This window comes from Canis lupus, chromosome 12, assembly GCF_011100685.1.
Source record: "Canis lupus familiaris isolate Mischka breed German Shepherd chromosome 12, alternate assembly UU_Cfam_GSD_1.0, whole genome shotgun sequence".
In the NCBI taxonomy this organism is placed as follows: domain Eukaryota; kingdom Metazoa; phylum Chordata; class Mammalia; order Carnivora; family Canidae; genus Canis; species Canis lupus.
In genome coordinates, this window is record NC_049233.1 from 14,535,464 (window position 1) to 14,552,396 (window position 16,933).

Consider the following 16,933-nt stretch of genomic DNA (forward strand, 5'->3'; position numbering starts at 1 on the left):
GGAGAACAGCCCAGGGAAGGAGCGTTCCCTAGGAAGCAGGGTTTTCTGGAAAGGGGAACATAAGGATTTTGTGACATTATCACTGTACATTGAGAGGATAAAAACTCAACAGCTATAGTTTGGTTACTGGTCTTCCAGTTGTATCTATACAGGAAAAAAACGTAAATATGTGCAAAAGAAAATATACTTTTCAAAAATACAAAACTATCATGAGCAATTAAATCTGGGCAGTAAGATTGTGGAAGAATTTTCCCCTCTTTTTTCCTGTATTTCTAGACCATCTTTCTTTATGTATGCGTTTGTACAAAGACCATGCAGGTCTAAAACTCAGGAAAAGCATGAGGCTAGGGGTCCCTGGGTGGTTCAGCGGTTGAGCGCCTGCCCAGGGCATGATCCTGGAGTCCCAGAATCGAGTCCCACATTGGCTCCCTGCAGGGAGCCTGCTTCTCCCTCCGCCTGTGTCTCTACCTCTCTCTCTCTCTCTCTGTGTGTCTCTCATGAATAAGTAAAATCTTAAAAAAAAAAGTGTGAAGCTAGCTCTATAGGAAAATCAGCTTAAAATTGCAGATGTATGCTGTTACCCATGCTTTTAATTTTCGATGGATGTGTGGATACATTGGCCTTTGAGCTTCTCTGTGCCATGTCTCTAGGAGGAGACGGAAGGGGAAATTTTTTAAATGCACATTTCCTCAGGGCACCCAGGTGACTCAGTCTGTTGAGTGGCTACCTTTGACTCCAGGGTCCTGGGATCAAGCCCCACATGGGGGAGTCCTGCTTCTTCTGCCTCTGCCGATCCCCCCCACCCCCCACCCCGGCTTGTGTTCTCTCACTCTTTCTCTGTGTCAGATAAATAAATAAAACCTTTTTTAAAAAACTAAAGTAAAATGTACATTTCCTCATTAACAGGGCTTGCAGGATAGTGATCATTTTGAGAGTATTCTTATGGGGCCTTCTAAAAGGATAGAGGGAGAGATTTATATCTCTGGAAAAGTCTCCAGTGTTTTCCTATGGTAACTGAAAATTCATAAGACTATCAAGAACAGGGCAAGACCACTCTTCTGCCACTCTGACCACATGTCACTAGGGTTTTTTTTCCCTTGGGAATGGTGGAATGTAAGGTCTGTAATTGGCTCTTCAAGGATGTCAGGCGAAAGGAGGTCATTACAACGTGTATCCATTAACTCATCCCAATGTGGGTCCACTCATTTTGTCTGCCTTTGACCCTTCACCGTGTCTCTCTCTCTCTCTCTCTCTTTTGTATCTTTTTATTGGAGTTCCATTTGCCAACATATAGTATAACACCCCCTGCTCATCCTGCCAAATGCCCCCTTCGATGCCTGTCACCCGTCACCCCATCCCCCTGCCCAGCTCTCCTTCCACTACCCCTTGTTCATTTCCCAGAGTTAGGAGTCTCTCATGTTTTGTCTCGCTCTCCGATATTTCCCACTCATTTTCTCTCCTTTTCCCTTTAATCCCTTTCATTATTTTTTATATTCCTCATATGAGTAAAACCATATGATTGTCCTTCTCCGATTGACTTACTTCACTCAGCATAAAACCCTCCAGTTCCAAAAAAAAAAAAAAAAAAAAAAAAAAAACCCTCCAGTTCCATCCACGTTGAAGCAAATGGTGGGTATTTGTCGTTTCTAATGCCTGAGTAATATTCCATTGTATACATAAACCACATCTTCTTTATCCACTCATCTTTCGATGGACACCGAGGCTCCTTCCACAGTTTGGCTATTGTGGACATTGCTGCTATAAACATTGGGGTGCAGGTGTCTCAGTTTTTCATGGCATCTGTATCTTTGGGGTAAATCCCCAGCAATGCAATTGCTGGGTCTAGGTTTGCTCTATTTTTAACTCTTTGAGGAACCTCCACACAGTTTTCCAGAGTGGCTGCACCAGTTCACATTCCCACCAACAGTGCAAGAGGGCTCCCCTTTCTCCACATCCTCTCCAACATTTGTTGTTTCCTATCTTGTTAATTTTCACCATTCTCACTGGTGTGAGGCCTTCACCGTCTCTCAATTTCTAGTCACTAGATCACATCTACAATACATGGCAATATCAAGTAGCCAGGAAAAAGCAAAACCAAAGAAGAAAACAACACAAAACCCAAATCCTGTGAGTTAGCTGGGACTCGTATCACTGCCCCTACTCTCACTTTATAGATGAAACAACAGACTTGGATTGCTCTGGGATTTTCCGCAAGTTAGAGAGCTTCCTAACTTTGCTCCAGTGCCTCCTACACCACAGTGGTGACAGAGGCTGACCTGTGATGCCACTGGCATTGGCACAGACTGCAGGAGCTACTCGACCCATGCGATCAGTTTACACCCACCCTCTCATCTGACCAGCCCCTCCTCAGTATTCCAGCCCACACTGCTAAGTGGCATCCATTTATTGGGGCCCAAGTAGACTGGTACCATTCACGAATTCTATTTTATTCTAATTTTATTTTATTTTTTATTCTAATTTAAAAAGTCGTTTTATATACTTCCTATTTTAAATGACACAAAAAACACGTGAATACAGAAACAATATAAGAAATCCAAATAACATAAAATAATATAAAATAAAAGGTGAAAATTCTTTTTTTAAGAGTTGATACTTTATTATTTTTTTATTTAAATTCAAGTTAGTTAATATAGAATGTATTATTAGTTTCAGGGTAGAGTTTAGTGATTCATCAGTTGCATAAAATACCCAGTGCTCATGACATCACATACCCTCCTTAATGCCCAACACCCAGTTACCCCATCCCCCACCTACCTCCCCTACAGCAGTCCTCAGTTTGTTTCCTAGAGTTAAAAGTCTCTTACGGTTTGCCTCCTTCTCTGTTTATACCTTATTTTATTTTTCTTTCCCTCCTCTATGTTCATCTGTTTTGTTTCTTAAATTCTACATAGGAGGGCAGCCCGGGTGGCTCAGCAGTCTAGTGCCACCTTCAGTCCAGGGCATGCATGATCCTGGAGACCCAGGATCGAGTCCCACGTCGGGCTCCCTGCATGGAGTCTGCTTCTCCCTCTGCCTGTGTCTCTGCCTCTCTCTCTCTCTCTCTCTCTCTGTGTGTCTCTCATGAATAAATAAATAAAATCTTTTAAAAAAAGTTTAAATTCTACATAGGAGTGAAATCAAAAAGTATTTGTCTTTCTCTGACCTATTTCATTTAGCATAATACCCTCTAGTTCTATTCACATCATTGCAAATGGGAAGATTTCATTCTTTTTGATGGCTGAGTAATGTGAAATTCTTCTTAACAATCTCATTGTTCTCCTCTACCTCCTGCCTCAAGACACAAACTCTTAGCCTCACTCACTTCGTTGGAGGTAACCACCAAGATCACTGGTACATATTATCCAGTAAAGCAATTGTTAAAGTTGTTGCTATGGACTAGTGATTGCTATATGCTTCCTGTTCTCCTAGCTCTTTCTAGTTGAATGTTATATAAATATAAGGGCCTAAGCTAGGCTAGCTTATTTGGATGACAGTTCCAGGTAAATGGATGGCAGTGTGGGTTCGATCAAGAGTAGTGGCCATGGAAATAGCTCAGAGGGCACAGTTGTGAACAGACTTTATTCAAGCACAGTGTATCTACAATCACCTCATGCCCTGCCTAATCTTCCATCTCTCATCCCTTCCTTTACCACAGATGGACCTTAAACACCTCCTTTCTCATCTCTAGAACCAAAGCTGGCCTTAAGAAGGAGAGTTGTAGGGGTGCCTGGGTATCTCAGTCAGTTAAGCATCCACCTTCAGCTCAGGCCTTGATCCCAGAGCCCTGTGTTGGGCTCCCTGCTCAGCGGGGAGTCTGCTTTGCCCTCTGCCCCCTCCCTGTTCATTCTCTCTCTCTCTCAAATCAATAAGTAAATAAATCTTTTTTAAAAAGGAGAGCTTTTTTTTTTTTAAAGGAGAGTTTTTTTTTTTTTTTAAAGGAGAGTTTTAATAAGCTTTTCCCCAGCACTCTGTCACTCAGCATCAAATCAACTTTGCTTTTCGTCTCTGTCAAGCCTTGTTCTTGGCTTTTACAGTGTGTCTCTTGGGCCCAATCCTGATTTTATACCCTACATTTGATCAGTGGATCCATGGTATGTCTCTTTCTTGGTAACATGCCCAGCATGTCAGACCCTTTTAATTTGGTCCCCTGCCCTTGCCCAGTTCAAGAGTAGAGCCTGAGAGTCTACAGTAGACCTCCCCAATACAGGACTCTGTATGCCAGAATGAGCTTCCTTCTGCGTCCACAACCCTACTCATCTCTTTAGCACCTCCCACCCCCTTGTGAATGGGTCCAGCTAACTAGTTATGTCTGAAGATACAGCAGGTCACAAAAACAGGAGAGAAATGGGTGACAAAGATGTGCTGCCAGTTTCCATGGCCACATCAATTGACATCTTAGGCAGGAATGGCAGAGATGCCCAGTCCAGAACACTTGTATAAAAGCTGGGGAAGGAGTTTAGGTCATTTGCAACCTCCCAGGTATTTCTGTACACACACTCTACAACCACTGGGCATCAACCACGTAGAAAGTGCCAGCTGACCACCAGTATTGCTGGTAGTATTTTTCTTCTCCAACCACCTGTATTCTATGGTCCATGTGAAGCAGAAGAGCAAGGTTCTTGTCTCACAGAGTTGAAGAATGAATCTCAAAAACAAAGGAGAGTGGGTAAGGTGATAGTTTTATAAGCAAGGATAGAGGGGGGGAAAAGCTCTCAGGAGTGAGAGGGGTCCCGACAGGGTTGCCAAAATGGGCCTCCACTGATAAGTGTTTTATTTAGAACTGACCAGGGAGGTTGTGGCCTTATCATTCTTGTCATGTCTTGGTTTGAGTAAGGGCTGGTGATAATATTTTTAATGACTTATTTCTTCTTTGGGGTCTGGTTATTCTTTGTTGGTCAAAAGGTGACTGCCATAAAAAGACCTCTGATGCCCAGAGCAGAATGGTCTGGTTTGTTCCCTTATCTCTATTTTTTGTTGTGCTTCAGCATTTCTGGGATTTCTGTGAGCCTGATCCCTAGCCCCCTACCTATCTCTCTTTACCTAGCCCTGCCTGGTCCTTAATCACATGCACAGTATTGCAAAACAAGTGGGGCCTGATGTGCTAGGACCAATGTGAGCTATCTACTGGGGTGCTTCCACCCTAAACTTTGCCTTAAGATGACAAATACAACCCTGTTAGTGAGTAAAACAAGGAAATCTGCCCTATGCTTTCCTGGGCTACCTTAATATTGCTGGGAATCCCCCAAACAACTGCCCTCTGGACCTCAACTTTAGCTGTACCAGCACAATTACCCCAGAGCACTGAGCTATTGCCTGAAGGCAGATGGAGTTAAGAGGAAGTGAAGAGAGAACTCAGGACTTGCAGTGGAAGCCCAGTCTGACAGTAGCAAGCTGTGGTCTTGAACATGCCCCACTCTGGGCCTCAGCCTCCTTACCTGTCAGCAAACAGGGTGGACTCACATATTTTCTAAGGTACTTTCCAGCTTTCACATTTGATGAGTCTGTGCTTTTCTCCATTACTGAAACATGAGAAACCACTTAGTTTCGTTCTCACCCAAGCCACTCCATCAGGTCCTCAAGACCAGGAAATAGCCTATTTATATGTGTAATCAAGATGATGCATTGGACCACCACCATTCAGGCATTGGCTTGGTGATATTTTCCTAGTTAGGGTGATGGATAGCTAGATTACAAGGTCTTGTAGAAGCAGATTTTTGACTATTCTTTCCTGGGTTAGCACAGAATTATGCACACAGTAGGCCCTCAATCATGTATTGAATGAAAAGATTTAGATCAAGACATCCAATCTTTCCCACCTAATCCATCATAGAACAAAGAATGTCCCAAGGAAACTTGGGGGTTGGAAATACATCTCGTAAAAAAGAAAAATCTCTGTGTTCATCTGATCAAACCTGGCTTGACATGCATCCTGTACCAACCTGCTAAGTGAACAAATCCAGATACATGAATCTGTTCAGATGGAAATACTCAGTGTATAAGGCAGCTCCACTGCTTGGATAGTTTCTAAAGTACCCAAGAAGCATGCACAAATGTGCCTCAGAAGACAGTTTAAAGGAGCACAGTATAACCTGACAATCTCATAATGTCCTCAAGGAAGGAATGGGTGTTTCAAATATGCTGGTTAGAGCTAAACAGGTAATTAAAGCTTCTTACATGCAAAATGCAAGTTTGAGTTCAATAATTTCTGAAGTTTCTTTGGCTTTCTTTGATCATTCCTAATCTTAAATACCATAGAAATAATCATTTCATAGATGATATGCCATTCTTAGGGAAGAAATACTTTTAGGTTCATTGCAGGTGCATTCTGCACATATTGAGAAATCAAAAAGAAAAAAAAGTGTGTGCAGGGGGTGAAGGATGAAGTAACAGTAGGAGAAACTCACGTCTGAAACCATTTAAAAATGTTCTACATCCTTATTTGCAAAATGACTTCAGTCATCTTCAAATTATAGGTTGAAAAGAAAAGACTAATAAAATACACATCACAGAGCTTAAAGTGTAGTTGAATTTTTAAATTAAGTTTTTATTTTTATTTTTATTTCTTTAATTTTTTTTTAAATTTTTATTTATTTATGATAGTCATATCACAGAGAGAGAGAGAGGCAGAGGGAGAAGCAGGCTCCACGCACCGGGAGCCCGACGTGGGATTCGATCCCAGGTCTCCAGGATCACGCCCTGGGCCAAAGGCAGGCACTAAACCACTGCGCCACCCAGGGATCCCTAAATTAAGTTTTTAAAGCATGAGTCAAGTGTACAAAGGATGAGTGCTTTTTAAAAATGTGTTTATATGCAACTTCACCCTGTTCCAGAAAGGATTCAAGATGGCATAATACCAACTATAGGTAAAAATCAAAGGAGGAAAAAAACAAGGTTGGGTTGGGACGAATTCCAACAAAGAATACCTTGGATCAGTAATAATGTTCTACATCTCCTCCTTGTGGAGGGGCACATATTCATATTACACACGAAATATACCTGAGTTTTTTTTTTAATATCTCTCTTCCTTGCCTTGCCCAATACTTTCTGAAAGGATTCTCTCATTTGAGCATGTCCTGTGTGAACATCGCACAGCTTTTTGAGGATGGAAAGCAAGAGACTTTCCTTTTTACAAGGGACCTGAAAAGATTAAGTAACATGCTGGTAGGCACATAACTAGTTTTGACAAAACTCATAATTAAGATCTTTAACAAGGGCACCTGGGTGGCTCAGTGGTTGATCGTCTGCCTTTGGCTCAGGTCATGATCCCAGAATCTCAGGATCAAGTCCTGCCTCAGGATCTCCACAGGAAGTTTACTCCTCCCTCTGCCTATGTCTCTGCCTCTGTGTGTGTGTGTCATCCATCTGTCATGGATAAATAAATAAAAATCTTTAAAAAAAAGTCTTTCAACAAAAGAATGGGCCTCTGAAAAATTATATATAATTCCCTTTCCTGTGGGACTTTGAGAAATAAGTTTAAAACAAGACAAAACAGGGATCCCTGGGTGGCGCAGCGGTTTGGCGCCTGCCTTTGGCCCAGGGTGCGATCCTGGAGACCGGGGATCGAATCCCACGTCGGGCTCCCGGTGCATGGAGCCTGCTTCTCCCTCTGCCTGTGTCTCTGCCTCTCTCTCTCTCTCTCTCTCTGTGTGACTGTCATAAATTAAAAAAAAATAAAATAAATTAAAAAAAAAAAACAAGAAAAAAAACACAAAACCCTAGGGTAACTTGGATATGGTTCTTCCTGAAAAGAACATTAATAAGTGTAAATGTTATTCCTCTAACTTAAAGTTTTGACAAAACTGCAGTTTTCAAATCATTTGGAATTACTGACAGTTGTAGAAACTATATTAAGCAAGAGAACTTCAGTTTAAGCAGAGATCTATGAAGTCCTGGGAGTGGGACCCGAAAAGCTGGTGTGGAGGGTGACTTGGGCAGTGAGAAAGGGCAGAGGTTCTGGGGCGGGCAGGAGCTCGGTGTCTTTGAGAAGTGGAGAGGCCAGTTTGTCAGGAATGAGGTGTGTGATGCAGTGGGTTAGAGGGAAATAAGGTCCAGGAAATATTCAGGGGTCAGGTGACATGGGACCTTAACAGCAACAGCGGAGAGCCTGGATGAATTCTGAATATGAGGATATACCATTTGTGTGGTGTGAGCAGAGGAGCCACGGGCAGTGATTTTCGAAATAAAAAAGCTCCATCCGGCTGCTGAGTGAGGGCTAGATAGCAAAGGGCAGGAAAAGAGGCAAGGAGCTCAGGAGGTAGGCGTAGCAGGGTCCAGGGAAGAGGAGGAGGCAGCCTGAGGTATTGCTGAAGGAGATAAGAAGCAAGTAGTGGTGCAGCTTTGCAGCAGGGGATGTCGGGAGTCACGCTGGATGACTAGCAGACTGGTGGTTTCTTTAGCACAAAGGCTAGTCACCCAGATAGATAAAGTAGGTGGTTTCTGTCAGCAGGAAGGGGGGGTGGTATTGGCAAGCAGTTGTAGGACCCTGGCCAGCAGGCAGGGCTTACCTGCAGGCAGTTAAATCGTACTGCAAGTGGACCCCCCGCCTTTGACTAGGTGGTGTTATGGGCTGGTTGGTACCCCCCATTCCATCTCCCCATTCCTATGTTGAAGTCCTAACTCCCAGTATCTCTGAATGTGTCTGCTTTTGGAGAAAGGGCCTTTAAAGAGGTAACTGAGGTAAAATGAGGTCATACAGCTGGGCCCAAATCCAATGTGACTGGGTCCTGATAAAAAGATTAGAATACAGACGTGCATGGGGGGACGACTGTCTAAGACAGACGCCCTCAGGAAATAAACAGCCTAGCTGACACCTCAATCTTGGACCTTCAGAATTGTGAGAATATAAATATGTATAAATATAAATTTCTGTTGTTTAAGCCACCCCAGTCTGTGGCACTTTGTTATGACAGCCCTAACTAAACTAATACAGGTGGACGACTTCCATAAGTCTCTGGGAGGTCCCGCATGGTTGAAGTTCAACATGTAAATAGCTGAGGGAGGCTGCTGAGTCCATGGGAGACGTGGGGTAGTGACACAAGGTTCATGAGTTTCTGGGGGGTGTTCTGCAAATTACCAGGTGGCCTTGGCAAAAATCTAGATGATAGCTAAACAGTTGATTGGCCCAAGAATAGCAGGGTGCTGCAGATGAGTTAGGTGGAGGGGAAACGAGCCCGCATGGGACTTTGGTGAGCAGCTTGGTGACTCCGTTGAATCCTCAGAGGCTGGCCCATAGCAGGTGATCCTGGAGGGCATCTGTGACTGTGGTTGAGAAGCTAGGGAGGGAGGCTGGAAACCACGATGCTGACTGTCACTTGGGGAGTTAGGCCTGGATGTTGTGGGTGGAGCCAGTAATGATACCACTATCATCTAAAACAGCAATGATGAGAAGTCAGGACACCACCAACTCCTGGAAAAGAGGCCAGAAATCCACCTCCTTCTTCACTGAGGCAGTACCTGAGTGCAGAAGCTGACTTTCTCTTCTTACCAAGTATTTGGCTTTACTAAAGTTTTTGCCACCTACTTTGTTTCTGTGTCTGCAGAATCTGTTAGGACCTGGCTGAAGCTGGGCGGGCAGGCTGGGTGAACCACTCCAAACCTGGTGCTTTCATCTAGCCCTATAATTTTGTAATGATCTTTTTTTTTTTTTAACTTTCAAGTTTTCCTGTAAAGAATCACATTTATTAAAAGTTTCCATTTTGGGAAAGGAGAGAAAATGAGTGGGAAATATCAGAGAGGGAAACAGAACATGAGAGACTCCTAACTCTGGGAAACGAACAAGGGGTGGTGGGAAGGGAGGTGGGCGGGGGGTGGGGGTGACTGGGTGACGGGCACTGAGGGGGGGCACTTGATGGGATGAGTACTGGGTGTTATGCTATATGTTGGCAAATTGAACACCAATAAAAAATTATACAGAAAAAGTTTCCATTTTGTTCATATGATTTTACTTTCATGAAGCACTAAAACAATTAAGGTAATGCTAACTAATTTTGTAATCCTTCTGGAAAAGGAACTTTTGGGAGACATAAACAACCTTCTGTTTATCTCTGAAAGTTAATGACAATGAAAAAATGAAAGAAATATCTCTTTTACTTATAATGGATGTCAGAAAGTATCACAACACCCGGAGCTCCTGTACCTTGAGCAAAGATATTTACATATGTCTAACAAAACCAGTTACATAACTGACCCAGATGCCTTAGGCTAAGTAAGCCAGATTGCATTCATGGCAGGTCAGAAATGGGAGAAGGAAAAAAAATTAAAAAAAAAAAAAAAAAAAAAAAAAAAGAAAGAAATGGGAGAAGACCCAGCCAGTTTTGCTCATGGCAAAGAAGAGGGGAACAGGTATCTTCAAGATGGGTATCAGCCTAAAACAATCCAAGCCAGTTCAAAGCAAATATAAAATTATCTTGGAAGTCTTGGGTACAATTATAAAAAGCCACGCTCTTTTTTATCATCTTCTGTAATATATCTGTATTGTTTTATTAGATTGTATGCCTCAGCATTTAAGAGAACTGGTCCCTGACCCTATTGGTCTGAGCTTCAGAGTAGAGCCATTACGAAAACCCCAGAGTCTGCAAGCAGCCGCAGAGACAATTTGGGGCGGGCTATATCCTACTGATTATTAGTTTGTACCTTCATAGGTTAATTCCAGTTGCAAACCTTAGGGCTGGCCTGTGCATTGGTGAATTGGGCATCCCAGATCTGTGGGTTGTCAAAGCTGAAAGGAGTGGCAGAAGCCAGGGTAATTCAGTCCCTAAAATCTGCAGACCTGAAAGGTTTTTTTTTTTGGGGGGGGGGTATTTATTTATTTATTTATTTACTTAGGGGCACCTGGGTGGCTCAGTCAGTTAAGCTTTTGCCTTTGGCTCAGATCATGATCCCAGGGTCTTGGAATTAAGGCCTGTGTCGGGCTCCTTGCTCAGCGGGAGCTTGCTTTTCCCCTTCCCTGTCCCTTGCTCTTGCTCTTTCTCTCTCATCTTAAGATTTTATTTATTTATTCAAGAAAGAGAGAGAGAGAGAATGCACACATACATAGGAGCAGGGTGGGGGGGAGGGGCAGAGGAAGAGGGAAAAGCAGACTCTCCACTGAGCAGGGAGCCTGATGGAGGGCTTGATCCCCGGACCCTGGGATCATGACCTGAGCTGAAGGCAGACTGAGCCACCCAGGCACCCTCACACCCACCTGAATTTTAATGCCTGCTCTGACACTCAGTAGCTCAGACATCTAGGATCAGTGTCTCAACCTAGTTGAGCCTGCAATTCTTCATCTGCAAAACCAGCCCTCTTATAGTACCAGCCTCTTAGGATTATTGTCAAATAAATGAGACAAAGCAAGTCAAGTACCCAGGGCAGTGTCTGACACATGGTGTTAGTGATTATCATCACCATGACCAGAACAACCATTCCTCAACCTGAATAGTAGTCAGCAGAAGTCTGAGTTCCGAGGGAATTTATATAATGTCTAATTTAGTGGAACTTCAATTTTCTGGCATCTGGAGCACATGGTTATATGCCCCCACGAGGTGCATGATTGCTTAGAATAGACAAAATTGACTTCCACAAAGGTCAGGTGTATAATGGAGGCAGCAGCTGGATGGGCATAGAAGAGAAGGGCTCCCTTCATCCACAGCCACTGCCCACGTGGGTAAGTCAGATCAGGGATTAGAGCTTAGCTTTGACATTCCCACAGAATCTCAGAGAAGCACCTTAACCTCTGTGATTTACGAATAACACCGGTATAGAAGGCATGCTTACTTGTTGGCTAGATGGGAAAGCCAAATAAGACCCTATGTAAAAGCACTTTGCAGACTGTATAGCCATAAACCATCAAAGTTCAGTTATTATCCTAGACCTCCTTCCCCACTATAAGCATTGATTGACCTCAAATTGCTCCTTGCCAATTTGAGATTTTTCTATATTTAGTGCAGAAGTCCCCCCTTAGGGACTTCAGTATCCTATCATACAATAGCCTCTTTCCAGATCCAAGGTTCCCCTTGGTGGCTGGCCTGTTAGCTACACTCCACTGTGTAACACAGCAGCATACCAAGCTACTAACTACTACCTAACCCAATATTTTCTGAATATGTCTCATTGTGAAACATCCAGTGTTTATTAAAAATAGAGTTCTCAGATGCCCCATAAGATTTACCGGACCCAAGTCTAAAAATGGACCTTAGGACATTTTTAACAAAAGCCACAGGTGATTTTGTGATTTGGCGAGTTTGGGAAACAGTAAACTAATGAATGTAAATGTGTTAGTTAACTAATACACTACTCTATCTGGGCTTAACCCAATGAAAATATTCAGCTTCTTAAAATATCCTAAAAGAGTTATACTAATTCTGGAAATTCCAGGAAGAACCCTAGAGAGGATTTATGTATGACTAAAGAGAATTCTTTAAATCACACTGTTAGGAGAGATGTTTATTAAATTCTACACACATTGTTTCATAGTTCCATAGTTTAAGAGAGATTCTGAATATCCTTGGTAGAAAAGCTGTAAAATGATCAAATGATTGGAAACACCAAACAACAAAAAGTTGTAAAGTAATTAAACCTATATAAATCCAGAGATATACCACGTTAGCAAAAGTCTTCACCTTTGAGCAGAGATATTATCTTGGTGATTTCAATATGCACATTCCCCTCTACATTTTAACATCTCTGAAACCAGAATGTACCTTACAGCTGATTGGCTACAATTTTTCTTAGTGATACATCAAATAATAGGGCTTCTTAACACAGTATTTTGTATTCAAAGAAATTGAATTCAATGAAATTCAATGAAATATGGGAATGAAACATAAGACAATGATGTTTTCCTCCATCCCTACTGACAAACAAGTGATCGAGGTTCAGTCTACCCTCTTGCCTATCTCCACAAGCTTGACCACACTTGCAGGTCCACCAGCCAACCAGTCTATCCCACCTGCAGGGATATCTCTCTTCCTATCGCTCTTATTATCTGAAGAACCTATTTTCTTCTGTTTCTCTTGCATCGCCCTTACATTGCTGCCTGCTTGACCAATTAATTTTGGTGCTACCTTATCACTTTACAAACATCTTTGGACTGTAAAACTAGGTGATAAACAACATGAACACAGAAATTTGCCCTTGTCTCTTGTTTTTCTCCAGAGCCTCACACAGAGCAGCTACCTGGCAATATTCAATAAATACTGAGGATGATGGTGCTTAAGGAGGGTGACCATATATACAGTTCATCATCCAGGCCAGGACAGTTTGGAAAGTGAAAGGGGGAATATTTATGAATATTTATGTGAGAAAACAGAAACAGGAACTATCAGAGCAAATGTGGTGCCTCTATAATTGGAGGTCTTCCCTAGTCTATTTGAGGGCAGGGATAATGTGATACTCACTCCCATTCCCACAATACAAATAGCACAGTGCTTCATACCCCTTTACCAAATTAGGTATAACTCCCTTGTTATGTACAAAATAATGTAGTTTTAATCAACCTGTACCATCTTCATCCCGATGGCTCCCCAAATATGTATCATTGTTTTCCAGGAAAATGGAATTATTTTCAAGGACCAACAGTTATCTTAGCGCCCCTGCTGATATTAACAATTTCCCAAAGATGTCAACATGCTAACCCCCAGAATATGTGACTTTGTTACCAGCAGAGTAAAATGAATTTTGCAGGTGTGATTAAGGTAAGGATCTTGAGATGGGGAGATATTGTCCTCGGTTACCTGTGTGGGCCTAACTTACTGGTAATCAGAAGGTTCCTTATAAGGAAAAATAAAGGAGACAGAGAGTTGGAGTCAGAGAGAGATGAGAAGATGCTGCATTGCTAGCCGTGGAGACAGAGAACACGGCCACAAGTCAAGGGATGTATTTGGTCTTGAGAAGCTGGAAAAAGCAAGGAAATGGCTTCTTCCTGAGAATTGCCTGAAGGATCACAGCTCTGCCAATGTGTTCTAAACTTCTGGCTTCCAAAACCATAAGATAAAACATTTGTAGTAATCTGTTATAGCAGCCATAGAAAACTGCTTCACCATCTTAACTGTGCGAACTAATCAAAACCCAGCTCATTCTTCATCCATTTCCAGATTCATGCACCTGAATGTAACCTCTGCATGATTTAACCGCTCCCTGTTTTGGGCTTCCCTTATAGCATTTACTTTATTTGACAGTAATGTAAGCAAATATTTGCTTTTCTTATCTGCCCCTTTAGATGTAAGTGATAGAAACCCAATTAAAACTAACTTAAACAAAAGAAGAATTTACTGAATCATGTGACTGGAAAAACCCAGCCATGGAGCTTTAGGTAAACTTGGATCCAAGTGCTTGAAGTCATCAAGTATCACGCTCTCTGTGTTGGCTTTATTCCCAGGTAGACTTTCCATTTACGGTGACAACAATGATCACCAGCACCTGGGGTAGGTTTATAGTCTACCTATTTAGCAGTGGCTGCTGAAAGACTAGTTCTAAATTGTTTCAACAAAAGTTTCAGGACTGAGTCTTTTTGGTCTGGTCTTGGACATGTCCCCATCATCGAACCAATTCCTGTGGTCAAGGGAGTGGAGTTGGCTCTAATAGGCCAGGCTTGGGTCAAAGAGCGACTAACTCATCCCAATTTGCCTGGGATTCTTCTGGTTTCCCATGCCCCAGGAACCCCATTGGTTCAGGGCAAACTGGGATAGTTGGTTACCCTGGGCCTCCATGCTGGGGATGAGGAAAGATGTGGTCAGCCCCAAATGACTCTCACAGACTAAAATTGAAAATGAAGTGGTTCCTGGAGGAACCCCCAGAAGAAAAGGAAATGAATGCCACGTGGGCAAAAGCAACAGAGAGGTATCTTCTCCATTCACCTTTCTAGATGAGAGCTACCTTGAAGGAAGGCAGGAACTGAATCTTACCCATTTTTATATCTTTTTTAAAAATTAGTACTTTGCTTTCTACCTAGAAAAGCCTCAAAAGAATTTATACTGTTTCTTGGACCACTTTATTAAATTCTTGAAAAAATTCCTTGAGAGTGAGAAATATCTAATACTTGTTCATGATGGATAATATAGAATCACATTTAACAGAAGTATTTAACAATAGTTTACAATCTTACTTGATTGAGATTGTTAAAATGTAATCTTGCAGAAAATGGGGTGGGTGGAAAGTTTTAGTTAAACTTTCAAAATCACTGAAGTACTATGACCCACCCCCAGTCCTTTCCACTCCCCTTTATATATATATATTTTTTAAAGATTTTATTTATTTATTCATGATAGTCACAGAGAGAGAGAGAGAGGCAGAGACACAGGCAGAGGGAGAAGCAGGCTCCATGCACCGGGAGCCCGATGTGGGATTCGATCCCGGGTCTCCAGGATCGCGCCCTGGGCCAAAGGCAGGCGCCAAACCGCTGCGCCACCCAGGGATCCCCACTCCCCTTTATATTAAAGATAAAACTTGTATTGTGTTTACAGTAACATCTAATATGTATTAAAAAGTGGAACTTAAAATACCCTTCTAGTGATTTGAAATTCTATTCACTAGTTTCGGTTTTGTTATTTAAGGAGACTGAGCAGTGGATAGGAATTGTTTTTCTTTGGGAAGGGTGTGGCTTTTCCTCTGAAACTTTTTTTTCTGTAACTTCTAATTTCTGACCCATCCCTTCCAGCAATGAGTTATGCACCCCAATTAGGAGTTTAAAAAAAAAAAAAGTAGCTTCTTAAAGAGCTCTGTCTTTGATCACAAAAGCAGGATACAAATTTTAAAGTATGTTACGCTAATGCTAAATCTTGAGGCTAATAAATGGGAGGAAAAAGAAGAGACTGCCTTCAACATACTGCTTCCCAACTTGACATTGGCCAGGGGTCAAAGGTTCTTAATTACAATTAAATTTTGTATATTTAGCCAAGTCAATTCTCTGAGGCACAACATTCATTTGTAAATGATGAGTTTAGATCATTGTTCCTAGCTCCCATTTTAATCTCTAACACAAAATACGTTTAAACTTTCTCCATATTTCTAAGATGCATATAAGATTTCTTTTTCAAGAAAATTATAAATGTCATCATTTTGCCTGTTAAATAAAACATTATGTATGTTTCAAATCACTTTGGAAAAGAAGAATTTAAGATATTGTTATATTTTGTTTTATTATCAGTAAGTTCCTCCAGTAACTCTATAATGTGGTTTGTGGGAGAGTTACCTGCACTTATTCCCCTTCATTCTCATTGAGAAAAACGGCACAGTTTGGGAAAGATCTCGGCTCAGGGTTTGGACTGAATTGATCCCCTGGTAATTCTACATTCTTTGCTGGCTTAAATTTGGGCATATGACACAGTTCTAGTCAAAGTAAGAGAAAGAGATGGTGGCTGGAGACTTCTGAGAAGGAGAAAAGAAACCTAGAATTCACTTTATTGTCCAGAGGAAGTGAAAAATGAATCATACAGATCCTGTTGCTACTTTTATGTTTACCACTAGAGGAACCAGAAGCCAAGTCTGTTAGTAGCTCAGTGGAGAGTTAGAAACAATCTAGTACGTGGTGACATTGTTGAGGTGCTAATTCAATCAGTCCCAAAGCCTATCCTACCTATGGACTTCTATTTCATGAGATTATAAATACCCTTATTATTTATGTTCATCTGAAACAAGTTTTCAGTTATGGTTAAAATAGTAAATATTTGAAGGATAACAGAAGCTCGGTGCCAAAAGATCCTTATGAATCATTTTGTCCCCCTGTCTTCAACCACATCATCTATAAGACAGACACCAGGCTGCGTAGGATTCCCTGATCTCACCCAGCTATGCAGGCAGTGGCCTGGATGAAGGGAGCCTTTCTCCCCAATGCCTAACCAGTTGCTGTCTCCACTACACATCTAACTTTTGTGAAAGTCAGTTTTGTCTACTCTTCAAGCAATCGTGTGCACCAGATGCCAGAAAATTTAAGTGCCACTAAATTGGACATTACATA